The sequence below is a fragment of the Halichoeres trimaculatus genome, unplaced genomic scaffold (assembly GCF_033239565.1).
Source record: "Halichoeres trimaculatus isolate MK-OKI-2021-1 unplaced genomic scaffold, fHalTri1.1 fHalTri1_scaffold_10, whole genome shotgun sequence".
NCBI lineage: Eukaryota > Metazoa > Chordata > Actinopteri > Labriformes > Labridae > Halichoeres > Halichoeres trimaculatus.
The window spans coordinates 38,022,178-38,041,991 of record NW_027437187.1 but is presented as its reverse complement, the minus strand read 5'-3'; the positions used below and the strand labels follow the sequence as shown (position 1 = coordinate 38,041,991).

Here is a 19,814-nt window from a genome sequence, read left to right as displayed (position 1 = left end):
GGCAGAGTCCATTGTCTAAAACTCCTGAAGAGCCCTTTAACCCTCCTCCAATCAGCTGGCTCAGACACGACCTTCACTGCTCGCCGCGTGGCTCTGTAAACACGTCTGGTAAACACTGGGGCAGCGTGTTTTCAGCCTGCTAAATTATTCAGACGCTGGGCCAATGTTTACCATTTTGCATCATTACAGTAATTGCCTCGAAGTCACGAACGCAGCGATCGTCTTGAACCGAATACTTTGCAAGCTTTTAGACGCAAATGAAATCTGCTCGCCATCAAAGAGCGTCTCATCATCAAAGACGGCGAGCATTGAAAGGGAGCTGAGCGTGGAGATGAAAAATGTGAGGGTCAGGCTGCAGAGCAGAGCAGAGGAGTCAGTGTTTGCGTCGCTGCGAGCACCTTTCACAGGAAGCTGAGCGCAGGGGCCGCTCTGAGAGAGGAAGCAGACAATGCTCGCCGCGTGCATCAATCTGCTGTTCCCGCAGCTCTCAGAGGACTCGGCGCTCCGTGTTTGGCTCTCCTTTCTCGCCGCCTCCTCTTGATTGCTGGTGAGAAGAATGCAGACATTAACTTTTGGGCCTTTGAGCCTTGAAAATTAATCATTTATGAAAGGATCAACAAAGCAACAGTTGTGTTAAAGAGAGAATGAAAGAGTTACAAACTGAGTTAATGTTGCTGGAGTTTCTCTTGACTTCTTGACATCGCTCAGATTTTTTTTCACGGAGGTAAAGAGATAAAACCCGCGCGGCGTCTATTCAACAGGATGTGGAAATAAAGGGAGGGAATGGAGAAAAGCAGAGTGAACAGCTCAGCGTTTAACTAAGTGGAACTTACATTTTCTGGCTGGCAGATTTTCCTCCAGGATTTCATCTTTATTTCACTGAAAACTGTTTTTATAAAGACCACGAGAGTTCAGTCTGTGTGAGGCTCTGTTTGACTTTACACACAGAGAAACCTTTATTTTCCCAGGGTAGAGACTCTGTTTCCCATGAGCACCACCATCCCCTGTCAGAAAGATGTGACTCTTTTTCACAGATCTTTTTAATTCTTAATAATGAAGACAAAAAAAGTGTTTTAAATCATAGACAAAGAAAAAATCTAGTAAATAATCAACTAAAAAATTCTTCTTTTTTTCTGTATTTATAAAATCAGATATTTGATGTCTTGGTTATTTTTAATTTTAAAAAATATTATTTAAAATTATTTTTAAATTATATATATATATATATATATATATATATATATATATATATATATATATATATATATATATATATATATATATAAAATATTAAAAAAATTGTAATATCAAAATTTAATGAAGTTGCTAAATTGAATAGAATTTCAATAAGTTGTAATAATAATTTTAAAAACGTGAAAAATTAAAAAATGTAATTAATTTGCAGAAAAGAATTGTAATTAAAAAAACAGCTACATTGCAAAATCTTCAAAACATTTTTCTAAAATTAAAAAATGTGCAATAATATAAATTAAAAATGTTCCAAATTAAAAAAAAATGCAAAAGTCTCAAAAAAAAAATGTTTTGAATAGTTTAAAAATTTAAAAGAAATTGCTTGATTTAAAAAATAAATAAATAAATAAATAAATATTAATTATTTCTCAACTTTTGAAATAATTCTTGAATTTAAAAACATATATTGATTATATTGCTCAACTTTGATGAGGCTCCACAGCTGCAGGTTGCAGACCCTTCAGTGTAGGACAACTTTTCCCAGAATGCAAAGCGACAAAGTATTATATCACATTAGTAAATCCTGGTCATGTGCTACCATTGCTCATTTACCAAGTTTGAACAGACAGCTGCAGAGTAACTGCTGAACATTAACCTGAGCTTCACGCCTCAAATCCACCAGATCTGTGTGCCGTGCGACTCCTTTACATTGCGTGTTCAGTCCAAGAAGCTGAATGACTGACAGACAACTGGAGTCACAGACTGACAAATTCCCATGCTTCCCACTCCACGCACTCTGGCGTACGGCTAAGAGAGGATCTGGAAAGTATCTGCTGCAACCTGCCGGAGCAGGGAAGCAGCCGGACCTCGGCAGAGCAGATCCAGTGTGAGCTGACACAAAGACTTGGATAGAAACCAGCTGCTTGTGTGTCCTCAACAACCTCCACTCCTCACAGGATATGATCATAATGAAACGTGTCTAGAGTCAGAAAGAAAACATCGCTAACGTTTCTGAGCGGCTGTAAGAAGAGACGTTTCCCAGCGTGGAGACAGTTTTAATCAAAACACACGTGGAGCTCCTTGGTCAGCTGACTAACGACCTGAAATGATCCGTCCTTCGTGAGGATCCGTGGAGGTTAGGGTTAGGAAACACAAGCAGCGCTGCTCCTTGCTGTCTTTGAGAAGTTTCTGGAAAGAGAAAACGTCCTTTGACGAGGAGGCAAACAGTTGTTGGTGTCCTTTATCCGACGCTCTGTGAAGAGAGGAGCAGAGAGGAAGCCGCGCAGACATTTAACCTTTTCATATAGTCTTACAATTGGGGCTGTCAAGGCCTTTCATTTGTGAAGTTCCTGTGGAAAAAGCAGGGAGCGCGGGCTCATTACATCCAGCGGTACAGTATATTTATATTTCAGCTCCAATCAAAGCCGGCGATACGCCGTGCCCGTGTATTTTCTCCTCTGAGCCCTGCCTCCCCACTATAATTTTCACCGACATTTTGTGTGCAAATGCAGTAATAGACACATTTATCACATCAAAAGGGATTCAATTTTCTTTTCAATCAGCCGGCGGTATGAATAGCAGCACATCCTCTGCGGCCAACAATGAGGGGCCATTACCGTGAGCCAGAGGATGGCTCGCCGTCTCTTTGCATTCAAGGGGAAAGTGTGTCAAACTGTTTGTGCACGTTTGTTCTAGGCAAATGGAGACGGCTTTCAGACAGGTTAGCGTCCAATTTTATTGTCAGACAAATGTCATTTTTGTTTGGGCGGCGGTAATCACCGGGCTCGCGCTCCGGCGTTCCTCGGCGGTAAAGCCGGCAGTTAGTCCATTTAATACTCTAACTCTTCATGTCAGGAGCAGATCGGCCGTCCGCACTGACACCTGCCGTCTCTTCATTATGTGGAGAGTGGAGAGGGTGACACGCGGGACGGGGCCCGGGCGGGGGGGCAGGAGGGGGAGGGGCCTAATTGTGAAGACATTGTTGATCCACATGAGGAAGAAAATACTTCACAGAGCAATTAGCGCTGACGGATCGGAGCGGTGGACGGAGATTTCTCCACCTGTGTGTGTGTGTGTGTGTGTGTGTGTGTGTGTGTGTGTGTGTGTGTGTGTGTTACAGTCAGACATTAAACAGATGATTACTGCTGCACCTGTAGGAGGTTTCTACACACACTGCGCCATCAGGAGGTCAGACACACTCTGCACAGAGACGACACACACGTCTCTTTGAGGAGTTACTCGATGCTCACACCAACATGTTTCCTCCACACTTTGAGTTTTTTTATTCACAGACTTTGTGTTAATTCACGTTCAGACAGCAGGACGAACAGCTGATGTTTTTAATCAGGTAACCACCTGGGTCTCTAAATACAACAGGTTGAAATGAAAATACAATTCCTGTTTTTATTTTTATTCTTTTTTAAACTTACTTTGCCACTGGAAAACTGAAATCTTATCAAATCTTTTTGTCTAGTTTTAAATTTGTTTTTTTCTGTTATATTTGATATGAGCCACATTCACCTGACCAGCCCAGTTTTTTTATTTACTGATTCTTTTTTTGTACTTATTACAAACAATTCAAAATAACTTGTAATAAGACTTTTTTTCTGGGCTGATCAGTTGAATTTGACATAAACTAAATAGAATAAGACCATTTTACTTAAAACTAGACAAAAACACAACTCTTTAACTTTCACTTTTTTAATGTAGGGATATGAAATCAATTTAGATTTGTACCCGTCTTACCTTCTATCCCAAAAAAAAAGAGTTGATTTTATTTTAAATTGTTGAATGTCTAAAATCTTGAAAAAAAAAATAAATAAAAAAAATAAATAAAATAAAATAAAATTAAATTAAATTAAATTAAATTAAATTAGATAAAAATCAATAAATAGATAAATGAATGAATAATGAAATAAATGAATGAACAAAGAAATCAACAAACAAACAAATAAATAAATAAATGAATGAATGAACAAAAAAACAATAAATAAATGAACAAATAAAATCTATGAATAAATAAATAAATAAATAAATAAAAAATAACAGTTTTAAGCCACTAAAAACAATGTTTTTTGAAAACTCTGGTCAAAGCAAAAAATATGAAAACTCTGGTTTGATGGGTGGGTGTGGAATACAGTTTTTTAAGAAATGAATGAGAGGAGATATTTGTTTTTTAAATACCCAGCTACATGTGAACAAGGCCAAAGTGACGTTAAAAAAAACAAGCTCTACCAAACAGCTGAGCTGCAGGTTAAAGGGTTAATAAGATTTCTTTATTTGAAGCTTTAAAACAAGACTAATTTATTTATTCAAACAGTAGAAAATTAAAACTAAAAGAGTTTAAAATACTAACAGAAAACTGAAACATCTACTGACGTGTACCAAAGATATTTCATCCATCTCCTCTTTTTTCTTTTCACACTAATCAGACAAAAACCTCAGTCCCAGTGTGAACAGACTCTGAGTTAATGACTTCAGAGCGAAAGAGCCGGGGGGTTCTGTGTTATTTCCATCATTTCTTTTAAGGATAACTACGTTGCTGTGTTTTATTTTATTTGACTTCTGTCGTAGGTTTTATGCTGACTCACTTTGACCTCCTGCGCCTGCATGCTCAGCTCGTCGTTTGGAGGTTTTACTCTGTGGCGTTTGGTTTCGGTTTGACACAAAGTGCAGATTGATGCTGCGTTATAGGCAAACTGTAACTGCTGTTTTTCCAACTGTAACTCAAGAAAGTGAAGTCAAACTCGTAACAGATCAGTGTTCTCTGAGTTATGACTTTCCTCCTTTTTCCCTTAGAACTGCCTTAATCCTTGGTGGCATAGATTTAACAAGGTCCTGGAAACCTTCCTCAGAGAGTTTGGTCCATGTTGACATGATAGCATCAACAGTTGCTGCAGATTTGTGGTCTGAACATCCATGATGAGAATCTCCCGTTCCACCACATCCCAAAGGTGCTCTATTGGATTGAGATCTGGGGACTGCGGAGGACATTTGAGTACAGGGAACTCATTGTCATGTTGAAGAAAGCAGTCTGAGATGATTCCAGCTTTATGACATGGAGCGTTATCCTGCTGGAAGTAGCCATCAGAAGATGGGTACACTGTGCTCATAAAGGGATGGACATGGTCAGCAACAATACTCAGGACTTACCAGCTGACTTTTTTTTTCTTTTTTTTTTTTTCTTTTTTTCTTTTTCTTTTTCTTTTTTCTCTTTTTTCTTTTTTCCTTTTTTTTCTTTTTTCTTTTTCTTTTTTTTCTTTTTTCTCTTTTCTTCTTTTTTCCCTTTTTTCTTTTTTTTTCTTTTTTCCTTTTTTTCTTTTTTCTTTTTTTTCTCTTTTTTTTTCGTTTTTCTTTTTGTCTTTTTTCTTCTTTCTTCCTATTTTACTTTCTTTTTTCTTTTTTTTTCTTTTTTCTTTTTTTTTTCTTTCCCCTCTTTCTTTTCCTTTTTTCTTTCTTTTTTTCTTTTGTCCCCTCTTGTTTTTCTGTTTTTCTCTGTTTTTCTTCTTTTTCTTTTTTTTTTTCTTTCTTTTTTTCCTTTTTTTCCTTTTTTTTCTGTGGACTTTAAACCATGCTCAGTTGGTACTAAGGGGCCCAAAGTGAGCCAAGAAAATCTCCCCCACACCATTACACCAGCAGCAGCAGCCTGAACCGTTGATACAAGGCAGGATGGATCCATGCTTTCATGTTGTTGAGGCCAAATTCTGAGCTCCACCATCTGAATGTGGAGCAGAAATCCAGACTCATCAGACCAGGCAACGTTTCTCCAATCTTCTATTGTCCAGTTTTGGTGTTGCTGTGTGAATTGTAGCCTCAGTTTCCTGTTCTTAGCTGACAGGAGGGTCACCCGGTGTGGTCTTCTGCTGCTGTAGCCCATCTGCCTCAAGGTTGGACGTGTTGTGTGTTCAGAGATGCTCTTCTGCAGACCTCGGTTGTAACCAGTGGTTATTTGAGTTACTGTTGCCTTTCTATCAGCTCCAACCAGTCTGTCCATTCTCCTCTGACCTCTGGCATCAACAAGGCATTTTGTCCCACAGAACTGCTGCTCACTGGATATTTTCTCTTTTTGGGACCATTCTCTGTAAACCCTAGAGATGGTTGTGGGTTAAAATCCCAGTAGATCAGCAGTTTCTGAAATACTCAGACCAACAACCATGCCACGTTCAAAGTCCCTTAAATCACCTTTCTTCCCCATCCTGATGCTCGCTTTGACCTGAGCAGATCCTCTTCATCATGTCTACATGAATCAATGCACTGAGCTGCTGCCATGTGATTGGCTGATTAAAAATTTGAGTTAACGAGCAGTTGGACAGGTGTGACTAATGAAGTGGCCGGTGAGTGTTTATACACATAAAGTTTTTGTTATTATAAGATAAACTTTAAAAAGAGGAACTTGATTTGTTGTTGTAACTCTTAGTTCCTGGATCAGTTTCCTGGTGTTTGGACCTTGGAGGGATCTGGACCTTGGAGGGACCTGGACCTGTGTGTTTCCTGTCGCTCTCTGACTTCACTGCGTCACATGAAGCGGTTAAAGCTCCAAACCTCTGCCAGCGTCGGCAGCACCGGGCTCTTCAGCAGAAAACGTTTCTGTCATCTCCTGCCACAGCTTACACTCGCTCCCCCGCTGCCAAACCGCCACCGCCACATCTGATGAGGTCATCCACGCAGCCAGCACCGGACTTGATCTGACGGCGCTGGTGCAGCTCCATCTCTCAGCGCGGGGATTCTTCACGAGGAGCTAAATCTTCCTGTGCGTTTGAAGTCCGGTTAGGGAGCAGAGCGGCGGCGGTCGGGGAGCGTTTATAGAGCACGGCGGTAACGCTGAAACAATTTCAAAATGAAGAACGAGCCACAAAACCACGTCAGCGCCTGAGGCCGAGGCGGTCTGGCTCCTGGATTGAGCTGGAAGTGAAGGAAATGAAGGATCAGTGAGTCCGGTCTGCAGACTGAGGAGAAACCGTCGGATTAATCAAACACGGAGACGAAGAACACAACAGATGATTTATCCGTTTGTTTCTCAGGACGAGCCGCCACGCAGCAGATCCAGGATCCAGTCACAGACGTCCACGCTCGGCCTCTGCATTAAAAATGTACGGCGTGGGCCGAGCCGCTGACCTTGGCTGGGGAGAGCAACATTTCATCTTGGAGTGAAAAGCAGAGCGACGCTCGCAATTACAGCGCGTTAATTACAGATTCACTTTCATCTGCCGGGGAATCGCACAGAGCGGCCTCAGCGCTGCTGTTGGCGCTCGTTTGATGGAGGGAATAAAGCGCCGCGCTCGATTAGAGAAACATCTGTCGAGTGCTCCGGCTGGTTAATAACCACTGGTCCTTACCTGGCTCGCTTCCACGCCACACGCCACGGGAAACCAGGCGTGAAAACGCATCGAGTTTACGCAGCAGCTGAGGAGAGACACGTCTTTGTGAAGCTGAGAGGAAACAGAAACACTGACTTCACCTCCCGATTAAAGATTCATCTGACTCCAAGTGTGTCTGATGGAGGAGGAGGAGGAGGAGGAGGAGGAGGAGGAGGAGGAGGGGGTATTACACATGTTCAGAGAGGTTTACACGAAGACGCTGTGTTAGGTCGTTGCAGAGAGAAGGAAGAGGAGGAGGAGGAGGAAGAGGAGGCTTGAATGAACAGATTCATCAGGATGAGATTACACTGCAAAAAACTGAAACCGTATCAAGTGTTTTTGTCTTATTTTTAGTAAAAATTGTTTTGTTACACTGACCAGTCCAGATAAATGTCTGATTTATTTAATAAATGAGGTCTGAATTAGGGCCTGACCGATATGGAATTTTTGGGGCCCATTCAGATACTGATACTGGGGCAAAAAAAAGCCGATATCTGATATATCGACTAGGGGTGTAATGATCCATGGATATAGATCGATACATCGATTGGTTAAGCAATGATCCAATCACATCGATGGAAAGTCTAAACATCGATCAACATCGTGGTCTTTAATGTACGCCTTTATTTTGAAATCCTGACCGGACACACATATCCGTCTCCGTCCAACCGTGAGTCGTTGTGAAGTTTCCTCTCAGCCTCACACACTCAGTTAATGAGACACTCATCTGAACCTTTCCACTCTCTGACACGCCACGCCTGATATTTCTCCTGCTGTAAAATGTTCTGTTTAGCTCCCACCGAGTCACACCGCTGCAGGCTAACGTGTAGCAAGACGCTGTTAGCATCACAGAGCTAAAAGGGAGCCAGACATATCGGCCAATCAAAAAACAGCTCTCCTGTATCTGGGTAAGACACGGTCGACCTAACAGTTTTAATTTTAAAACATAATCAGATCATACAGATGGCTATAATCCTCTACAAACTGTCATACCCAAAGGTCAGCACCTCGTTCACATTTCAGTAATAAAACTATCAAATTGTTTTATATTTCTTTCTTGCCTCAGGTGAAATGTTGCTGATTGTGTTCAGTGAGGACATAATATCGTCTGAAATCGATCGAAGGCCCCTGAATCCTATCATATCGTATCGTATCGTATCGTATCGTATCGTATCCTATCATATCGTGACAGACTTTGTGATATCGGCAAATATCATATCATTGTCCAAAGAATCGATATCGTATCATATCGTCATGAAACTGGTGATTTACACCCCTAATATCGACCAATATTCAATGTATCGGCTGATGTATATAATAAATTCATTGATATACACAGGTTAAATACTGTATATGAACACAAATTATTACCAGCTATTGAAAAGTTCCATCTCCCATTTAATGCATGTGTAACCAGGTTATAATAAAAAACCTTTTTTAAATGTATGAAACATCACCAAATCCTGATATACATTGAAAGCTGTTCATTTTGTGGTGTTTTTTTTCTTGTTTTTATTGTTAATGAATCCAATTTGCCATACCTGTACTGTCTCTTTAAAGCTATGGTGTATGATTTGGAAGCTTTGAACATCTTAATAACACCGTTTATAGGGCTGTAATGGTCCAATCTACACAATATAAAGACCAAAAAGAACTAAAAAAAATCCATTCAGTATATCTGCTGCAAAGCTGCAAACTAGTTGACCAATCTGATTGGTCCGTGAGTCCATCCAATCCGTCTCCCTCGCTTCCCACTGTCATGCCCATGGTCCCACCTCGTCCTTCCCCACTACCCCTCTCACGTCAGCTAGCTGCTCGGCTACCGAAGCGTCATGGAGCCAGAGAAGACCCAAACCAGGAAGCTGTTACTGTTACCCTCCACAGGGAAGGGAAGAAAAGGAAAAAGTTTCAAGGAAAAGGCTGAAGCGAGGAAGAATTATGAGCGATACAGGTGCCACCGGAGAATCAACATTCTGTGAATCATATCAAGTGTAAAAAGATATTTTCTACTGAAAATGTAACAAAAACACTTGATGAGATTTCAGTTTTTCCAGTGTGAATGATGCTTTCGATGATACCAATAAAAAAAAAAAAAGGTTAAGAGAAAGAAGATAACATTACACATCACTGTTTGGATCTTTCAGTTTCCCGCTCTGAGCAGTTTTCTTATTAATAAATAACACATAACCACCGGTGTAAAAGGAAGTGATTTTCAGCCGTGATAGAAACGTGTGTCAGCTCCAGGTGGAGATGCTGAGAGCTGCTCATTTCTTTCTCTTTATCAATGAAGTTTATCACAACTACAGCTGATGGTTTCTGATTCAGCGAGTTACTGTAATCTGATCAATCCATGAGTCTGCATCAGAAATGAACAGCAAACACTCCTTGTCTGGTTTTCTCGCTCAGCTTCCTGTCACGACTCTCTGTCCTCCAGCAGCTCTGAAGCTAACGAGGTTTCCTCCTTTGTTTGGAGCCTCTTGAGTTTTATGGTCTGTGTGTAGACGCAGAGTTTATGTAACGGCTCTGCAGCGCCGAGCAGCCTGAGATGAGATATGTCTCAGTCAGTGAAGACACACACAGGTGCTTAAAACACTCAGCTCAGGTAAGAGGAGAGGAGAGGAGTCTGCATTTCACAAGAGGAAATAAAACCAGGACCACACTCCAAAAACCAGAGAGCTCCACCTGGAGGTCAGGGTGAGAATCAGTCTGTGAGCTTTGGTTCCTCTCTGTGGATCAGCTGCTCAGCCTGGCAGACTGCACGCTGACGTTTCTCTCAGTAAATAGCTTTAAAGAGGGGGCTCTGTGCTTTCTGAGTCTGTATTCTGTCCCTCTGGGGCCCCTGTAGCTTTATATGACAATCATTCGGACCAGTTCATGTTCTGTAAACTCTGAATCAAAGCTGTGAGCAGCAGAAAGTGTCTGGTTGTTCATTGCTCAGCTGTCAGAAACACTACAACACCATGGAGTCAACTTCTAACCCGTCACAGAGCTACAGGTGTTCTGGAGCAAAGAGTGACCGTGCTAACTGGAGACTGTCAGCTGAATGAGTCAGTGACTGTGGGCTAACAGTCACCAGTTAACAGGGAAACACTTTACACTAAAACACCAGCGACGTCTGCGGCTGCTATCACTGGATTCCTCCATCAAAAACGTCTGTCCTCTGAATGTCTTTCCTCTTAATTGTTTCTTGCTTGGCGCCGCCCTGTTGGCTATGGCTGCCTTTTGCAGCAGCTCTCTCTTTTTTGTCCATTTCTTGTAATTTTTTTCGTCTCTTTTTCGTCATCTTTGTATTTGGAGTGGATCATTACTTTGTATGGTTCATTGTTGGTCGTGGACACCAAACTTTTTGTGTCTTCAGTGATATTTTTACTATTTTTTCTCCTGTGTTTGTCTGGAGATCCTACATGTAACCATGGCTGCATTGTTTACATGTGAAATCAGCTGTTAGCAGCCTGTAGCATGTCAATGCTAACAGGTGCTAGGCCTGATGTTTCCCCACAAGGTGAGGAGAAGGAGGTGAGGACGACGTGCTGGTTCTCAGGTGTGAGCTAAGAAGTGACGACATGGACCTGTCCTTCATCCATCGTTATTGGGAACGTAAGATCTATCTCCAATAAGATGGACGAGCTAGCTGTGCTAACCCAGCAACAGAGGGAATACCAGAGGGCAGAGTAGCATCATGCTATTCACAGACATGGCTAACAGAGCTAACAGCAGACACCAAGGCCACATTGGAAGAGCTTCACCTGCTGTGAGCAGACAGGATCCAGGAGACAGAGACTGAACAGACTGCTGAAGAAGCTCAGTCCTGGACCCTGTGGAGGTGGAGGCTGGCTGACTGGACAATGATGGACAAGCTGTCAGCATCTATTTTCTTATGGAGCTTTTTACACTTTCTATACACTTTCTTACTTTGGTTTTCTTGATTGCTGCTGTGACTTCAATTTCGTTGTACTTGTTACAATGACAATAAAGTTCTGTTCTATTCTATTCTATTCTATTCTATTCTATTCTATTCTATTCTATTCTATTCTATTAACGTCTGTCCTCTGAACATCCGTCCCCTAAATCTCTGTCCTTCAAACATCTGTCCTCCGAGCGTTTATTTTTAGCCTCTGTTTGAAGATGTTGTCTCCTTAAGGCTCTCCGCTCTGAAAACCCCCCTCTTTCTGATTGGCCAGCCCTTTGGAGGTCTGTGAGGGGCGGAGCTTTGGGCAAACTTTGGTGTTTGAGGCCCACTTTTACAATGTGTCATGAATCAGGAGATCTTTAAGACGTGATGACGTCACTGTTTCAGCAAATCTCGTGAAAATCTGACTCTTTTTGCACACGCTCAGTCTGAACATCCAGCGTTTATAACATGGGAAAGCAGAATACCCCTCTTTAATTAAAAAAAAACATTTTTCTCCACAGAAACGATGTTTGTCCTGAGCCCTGCTCACACTGAGCTCCTCATTAGAAATGTTTAAAACTCAGAAACAAGCAGCGACCACAGCCACAAACGTTTCGTTCCCACATCGCACATTTTCCCAAACAGCAGTCAGTCACGGTCTCTGAGCGTGGAGCGCGTCCAGACGAAAACTCCAGCCCCAAATATTTAACCATGAATGCTGAGGAGGTTTGAGGACCGCGACCAGCTGGGAGAGGGTCAGAGTACACACACACACACACACACACACACACACACACACACACACACACACACACACACACACACACACACACACACACACACACACACACACACTCCAACATGTGATCAAAGGGCAGACTCCATCAGCCACCTGCCTCAATGTTTAACCAGGAGAGTCACATCAGGACAGGAGGTCACACACACACACACACACACACACACACACACACACACACACACACACACACACACACACGCGCCGCTGTTCACGTCTCTGCTGCAGGAAACTGAAACCAGACATTTTGTTGTTCCAGAAAACCCCGGACCTGAACGTGTCCCTCAGGTCATGAAGACCCCAGAGACCAGAAGAGGGACCTGCTGATCCCAGACCACATCTAACACACTGAGACCGGTCAGACACCGAGCAGCTACAGGCCGAGCGTCCTCTACATCATACACTCTGTCATAACTGTGAACACACACACACACACACACACACACACACACACACACACACACACACACACACACACACACACACACACACACACACACACACACACACACACACACACACGTCTGCAGCTTCAGGCAGACCCACAGAAAAACAAATACAGCCGCTCGTCTGCAGGAGAAACAATCTCTCCTCAAATCCCCCGAGACGCTGCGTGGAGCGAGAGGAGAGAGGAGGCTTCGTGTGTGTGTGTGTGTGTGTGTGTGTGTGTGTGTGTGTGTGTGTGTATGTGTGTGTGTGTGTGTGTGTGTGAGGGATGTGGAGGACCTAAATGCAGACGGCGTGCTGCGGTGGCTGGTTAATGGAGAGAAAGGCTCAGAGGAACAGAGACGGGAAGGAGTGTGTGTGTGTGTGTGTGTGTGTGTGTGTTCTTTTTTCAGTCTTTATTTTGTCCCTCTGGTGCCCCTGTAGAAGCTTTACATGAGCTACTAGCTCAGAACTATCTCTATTTTTCTCTCCCTGATGTTTTAGTAAAACCGGATTTCAGTGTTTGTTAGAAACACTTGATTTTAGCTGCTGTCTCTTTAAGGCTCCCTGCTCTACAAACCCCCTTTCCTCTGATTGGCCAGGCTCCTAGAGGCCTATCAGGGGCGGAGCTATGGGTAGAGACCCTTGGTGTTTGAGGCCTGACACTCCAGCGTGTAATGAAGTGGTAAGGATGGTGTGAAGATCTCATGCTGTGTTTTTTTAGGTAGCGTTCTGCTCAGTGTAAAGTACGGTGGCTGGGAAGCACAGACCACAATGACAAAGTTTGAAACACTTTTAAAAACTTAATTAATTGTAATTTTTTTCGTAAAACTAATAATTTACAAAAATGTTTTAAGATTTTTTAACTGTAATTTCTTATGGTAAAATTTGAAGTTTACAAAAATATTTCAAGATTTTTTTATTGTAATTTTTTAAGTAAAATTTAATGTGAATGAAAATGTTTTGAGATTTTTATTGTAATTTTTTTTAGTACAATTTAAAGTTTACAAAAAGTGTTCTGATATTTGTATTGTATTTTTAGTCAAATTTAAAGTTTAAAAAAAGGTTTCAAATTTTTTTTATTGTATTTTTTTTAGTAAAATTTAAAGTTTACAAAATGTTTCAAGATTTTTTTATTGTAGCTTTTTAAATAAAATTTAAAGTTAACAAAAATGTTCTGATAATTTTTTTTTGTTTTCTTAAAGTAAAATTTAATGTTGACAAAAATGTTTTGAGATTTTTATTGTAATTTTTTTAGTATAATTTAAAGTTTACAAAAAGTGTTCTGATATTTGTATTGTATCTTTCAGTCAAATTTAAAGTTTAAAAAAATGTTTCAAGATTTTTTTATTGTATTTTTTTTAGTAAATTTGAAATAAAAAAATGTTCTGATATTTTTTGATTGTTTTTATTTTTTGTTAAATTTAAGGTTAACAAAAATGCTGAGATTTTTTAATTTATATTTATTTATAAAATGTAAAGTTTACAAAAATGTTTCGAGAAATTTGTTATTGTATTGGTTTTAGTAAAATGTAAAGTTTACAAAATGTTTTAAGATTTTTTTATTTCCATTGTTTTCTTAAAGTAAAATTTAAAGTTTACAAAGTTGTTTTGCTTTTTTTTTGTGTGTGTTTTTTTTTTTTTTTTTTTTTGTAAAACCTGCTCAGTTCTAGTCTGAGTGTCCAGCTCTGTTACTCTAGCTCTATGTTAGAAACAGAGAAAAGCAGAACACCCTCTTTAATTTTCAGTTTTCATTACATAAATAAAAACAGGAACAGTTTTGAAGAGGAGTAAGTTTTTAAAAAGTTATAAAATGACTTGATTTGGGGTTTCTCTGCTTGTCTGATGGTGTTTTATTTTGGTATGTTCATTAATCTAGGATGAAGCTGTGATCTGGTCTCAGCCTCACTAAAGGTTTCTGTGTCTCTGCTCCTCTCTGCTGAAACTGCCCAGTCCCTGAGGAGCAGCAGCCTCCCCCTCTCTGTGTCTCACACACACACACACACACACACACTCACACACACATATATATTAAAAAATAAAAAAGACAGACTTAATGAAAACACTCTTTGAAACTCTCAGGACTGTGGCTGCTCAAATTTTAATCAGCACATTTCATTAATTCATTCCTTTTTTCTTCACCAGAGTGCCTCTCTCCGTCCAATCAGCCGCTGCACACCTCTCCACGCCACGCCACGCCACGCTCAGAGTCACGCTCAGAGTCACGCTCAGAGTCACGCTGGTGACAGGAAGATCCAGAGCGTTGGTTTCTGTGAATGAAGAGTTTCCTCCATTGTTTTTCTATCACCTTATTCCTGCAGAAATAAATTGCAGCCTTGAACAAGCCCAACGTGTGATCAAGGCTGCACGTCTCAGGACAGAAAGGAGCTGTTTGAGTGCGCGCACACACACACACACACACACACACACACACACACACACACACACACACACACACACACACACACACACACACACACACACACACACACACACACACACACACACAGAGCGACCTCCTGCTGTCCTGCCTGGCACAAACAGATTAAGGAGCACTCTGGGAACAATGGAGGAGTTGGTGAGAGGAGCGTTTGTTTTACCCTGAAGGTCAAAGGTCAAAGGAAGTTCAGGTTCAGAGAGAGAACAGGAAGATCCTCAAGATCCTCAAGATCCTCAAGATCCTCAAGATCCTCAAGATCCTGGTTCACTCATTTCATCAGGCTCTGAACTGAGGTTTCACTTCTATTTTTTATTTACTCTTTTTGAATTTATATTTTATGTCAAAATGTATAGAAATTTTTACCTAAGCCCTTTGCTTAATTCTTTATTGTTTGAGGAAGTGTAGTTTAAGTTTTTACTTTATATGTATTGTAGTTGATGTTTTTAATTTATATATCTCCAGTAGTTTGATGTTTTTATTTCTATCTCCTGTAGTTTGATGTGTTTACTTGAAATATTTCCTGTAGTTTGATGTTTAAACTTTCTTATCATCCGTAGTTTGATGTTTTTAATTTATGTTTCCTGTAGTTTGATATTTTTACGTCATATATCTCCTGTAGTTTGATGTTTTTACTTTAGATATATGTTCTGTAGTTTGATGTTTTACCTTCATATATTTCCTGTAGTTTGATATTTTTACGTCATATATCTCCTGTAGTTTGATGTTTTTACTTTAGATATATGTTCTGTAGTTTGATGTTTTACCTTCATATATTTCCTGTAGTTTGATATTTTTACGTCATATATCTCCTGTAGTTTGATGTTTTTACTTTAGATATATGTTCTGTAGTTTGATGTTTTACCTTCATATATTTCCTGTAGTTTGATGTTTTTACTTCATATATCTCCTGTAGTTCGATGTTTTTAGTTCAAGTCCTCTGCAGTTTGATGTTTTTACTTCATATATCTCCTGTAGTTTGATGTTTTTAGTTCAAGTCCTCTGTAGTTCGATGTTTTTAGTTCAAGTCCTCTGTAGTTTGATCATGTTTTTCATTAATTTTTCTCAGTAGTTTGATGTTTTTACTATATATATTTCCTGTAGTTTGGTGTTCTAATGTTCTAACCCCTGTAGTTTGATTTTGTTTTTGATTACTTTTTTCAGTAGTTTGTTTTTACACTCTAACTCTCTTTGAAGTTGTTTTCTTTTTATCTCCTGTATTTTGAAATTTTGTTTTACTTTCTAAGTTCAGTAGTTTGACTTTTTGTTTACCTAATCTCCTGTAGTTTGATGTTTCATTGTGTTTCTCCTGTAGTTTGATGTTTATTCTATATCTGTAGTATTTCCTCCACTGGGGGCTGTGATATGCTCTGTCTCATGCTGACCATCAGATGGCCAGGTGGTGGCGCCAGGTGCAGGCAGCCTCCTGTGAGTGTGTTTCCTGACCTGTGCTCAGACAACGAGTGTTTTTACAGTAACTTCAGTCAGGACCTAAAGAGGCCTGTGGACACTCAGAGTGACGAGCAGAGGATGACAGCAGCGCTGAGCTGCTTCTATAAACTTAAAGCAAACCAAAAGGAGAAACACACAGAGAAAACATCAAGCTCCTCAGGGAGAAACCAGGAGAAAAGGAGGGAAATAAAACTCTCACACACCTGAGTCGTCTTCCTCCTCCTCCTTCAGGTATTTCCAGCTGAATCTGACGACCCCAGCAAACATTAAAAAGTGCAGATGAAACACAGCAGAGCAGGGTTTGCACAGTCTGCAGCAGAGCTTCAGTATTTCCTCAGAGTCTTCTTCACCTGTAGACTTCAGGTGTCCTCCTCCTCCTTTCTCCTCCTCCTCCTCCTCCTCCTCTCTAGTGGAGCAGGTTTTTAACTCCTGCTTTGTTTCCCTCCAGGCTGAGGAGCCTCACTCTTCTTTGCTGCTGCATTTCCTTCTTCTGTCTCTCTCTGCACATTACTGCCCCCTATAGGTCAGTGCTGAGAAGTCAAGCTGGGTTCATTCTGGGCTTCAGGTTCCCAAAGATCCAGAATGTTCTGTGTGTGAGTTCAGCTCACATTTATTTACACTTAATTATTTTCACTTCGTTTACAGCAAAGTACAACTTAAGTATGGATGATATAAGTCAAATATGATCAACATTTAGCTCTTAAAACACAGGATATAGAATAGAATAGAATAGAATAGAATAGAATAGAATAGAATGTACTTTATTAATTACTAAAGGGACATTCAGAGTCACAGTAGCAAAACAAGAATATGGTGCAAAAAAATTAAGAAAATAAAATAGAATAATATAAAAAGAATCAAATATTAAAAAAAAAAAAAAGTCCATCAAAAATCCTTAAATGTGGCGTTTGTGTCCAGTGTTAGCTCTGTTGGCTATGCCTGTGATTAGCACGATGCTACTCTGCCCTCTGGTATTCCCTCTGGTGCTGGGTTAGCACAGCTAGCTTGTCCATCCATGGGTGGTTGATGTCATCACTTCTTAGCTCACAGGGCAGTACCAGCATGTGATCCTGGCTCACAGGGAACATTGGACCTAGCACTGGTTAGCACTGACATGCTACTGCTAACAGCTGAAACCTTGTGTGTTAACAATGTAACCATAGCTACACATAGAATCTCTGGACACACAAAGGAGCAAAAAAAGAGTAAAAACATCACTGCTGACACAACCAGTTTGGAGTTAACTGACAGGAAGTGGGACATAAAAATAACGACAGATACAACTTAAAATTAAGCTGCAAGCAGCGCTGGACAGGTCCTCACTCCGTCGCCAGATCTCTAATGCTGGTTTCACCTCCACTGTTGAGGTTTCATCCCTTTATAATGTGTGTGTGTTGCACATTCCATTTTCCCGCCTTCACTGAGTCACATGACCAGCTGCACGGAACTCTCAATCATTGTGACATCATCACCAACTGCTGCCCTCTCAGGAGTTGAATTGACAGAAGTTTTGAAACATCTCCTCATAGATGCTACAATTTTGACCAAATCTCTATAAAAATCAGATTTCTTTGTAGTAAATTTCATCAGGAATCCATCCATGTCATTTTTAAAGCTGTACCACTTTTATTTTTTTGTGTAGAGGCCTAACTGCTGCAGCTTGTGTGGAGCTGGATCCTCCTCTCCCATTCGTTCTAACAGGGGGAGCTGAAAGGGCTTCTTCGGGTTTTACTGACTTTGAGGGCTTGTTGTTCGAAAACTGTTTGAGAAACAACAAATTCATACACACATTTTATAAAGCAGGGCCCACTCTGTCATCACAGCAAATTTAAAGCTGATACCATTTATGGCCAGGGAGGAGATCATTTTTGTTTCTGGACCAAAAATGTGGCCTATTTTATTTTGAAAGGCAAACAGCTGGCTTCCTGTTTGAGATAGGTCAGGGGTGTCAGTGCATCATTTTTGCGTCTCAGTGTAACCAACATTTTGACGTTAGTTTCATCTCTCTGTTACGTTCCTACTGCCCACTACTGCCGTTTTAGTGTGCCTAGGTGGCGCTAGAGAGGGAATTATGGGATGTAGGATGTTGGAATGTACATCAAAAGATGTTTAATGAAGTATCAAAAAGTGAAGCTGTTTTTGATCAGTCATCATGGTGTGAGCATGTGTTAAAACATTTATAGGATATAAACTCTTTGAGAACAGAACTTTACCTCCGTCTGAGCCCAGGTAAGGTTCCTCTGAGGACCCCAGACCCCCAGCTATCTCTGAGGACCTGCTCTAACACTCTCTGTTCCTGTCACAGACACAGGATCCAGCTTTGAGTCAGGTTCACAGAGAAAGAGAGGGGGCAGGGGGGGCAGGGGGGCTGGGACCCAGAGGTCCACCTGTTGGTCCTCAGTGAACCAGCACAAACACTTTCTGTTTAGGCTCCAACTTTCTCCAGAAACAGCAGGTCTCACCGGGAGGAGCAGGCGGACAGAATGAACCAGTCATGGAGTGTTTCACACACACACACACACACACACACACACACACTCTTACGATGGCTCTGAGAGGCTCCGACCTGCTGCAGTCTCTCTGTAACGATGCAGCGAGTGTTTGCTCAGAAATCTGAGAGCCGCTCTGTAAAACTCGTCCTTTGTATTGTCACGTCTTTGATTAAAACATTCACAGGTTTTTTTTTTCCTCCACAGCCTTCCTCTCCTTGGAGAGACAATTGAGGGCCTTCTTGCTCTCTCTGTAGCTCGTCTTTCACCTGAGGGCACTTCTGCTGAGCCTGGACTTGTTACGCTGCAGCCCAGCGCTGAGACAATCGAGCTGCTTTGTGTGCATCGTCCAGCGTCCACGTGGGACCGGCTTCAGAGGCCTTTGTGATAGAATATGCTCCTGCCTGGCTTTGTCGAGGGCCGATGAAATATGGATCAGCTCAGAGGAGGACTAAACAGACGGCCTAAAAACACAGGTTCCTTTGATTCTGTTTTGGCTGGACCATCACGAGGGCACCGAGAGCTGCAGCTCAGAGTTTCTGCTCCTGAACTTTCACTCTCACTCCCTCCATCCTTCAGTGTTTCATCCACCCAAGCTTTACAGACAGGAAATGTGATCAAAACAAACCATTACACCGAGTTAAATCCAATACGTCCTCCAAAAACACAAACAGAGACGCCCCGTCCACCCCGACGCTTCAGCTCTGAGGAGACGCTCGCTAATGAAGCACTGAGCTGTTTTCATCCTCTCTGTCCCAAACCAGAAGTCAGACAA

General features: G+C 41.2%; 1 protein-coding gene across 1 annotated transcript in view; it reads right to left on the bottom strand.

Annotated features, from left to right (window-relative positions):
• Positions 1-16,941, bottom strand: part of LOC141796659 (ethanolamine kinase 1) — a 60,891-nt gene extending 43,950 nt beyond the window's left edge. Inside the window, exon 1 of the mRNA XM_074677893.1 lies at positions 16,754-16,941. The gene's annotated coding sequence lies outside the window, so the exon portion shown is untranslated. The remainder of the gene's footprint in view (positions 1-16,753) is intronic.
• Positions 16,942-19,814: the final 2,873 nt, after the last annotated feature.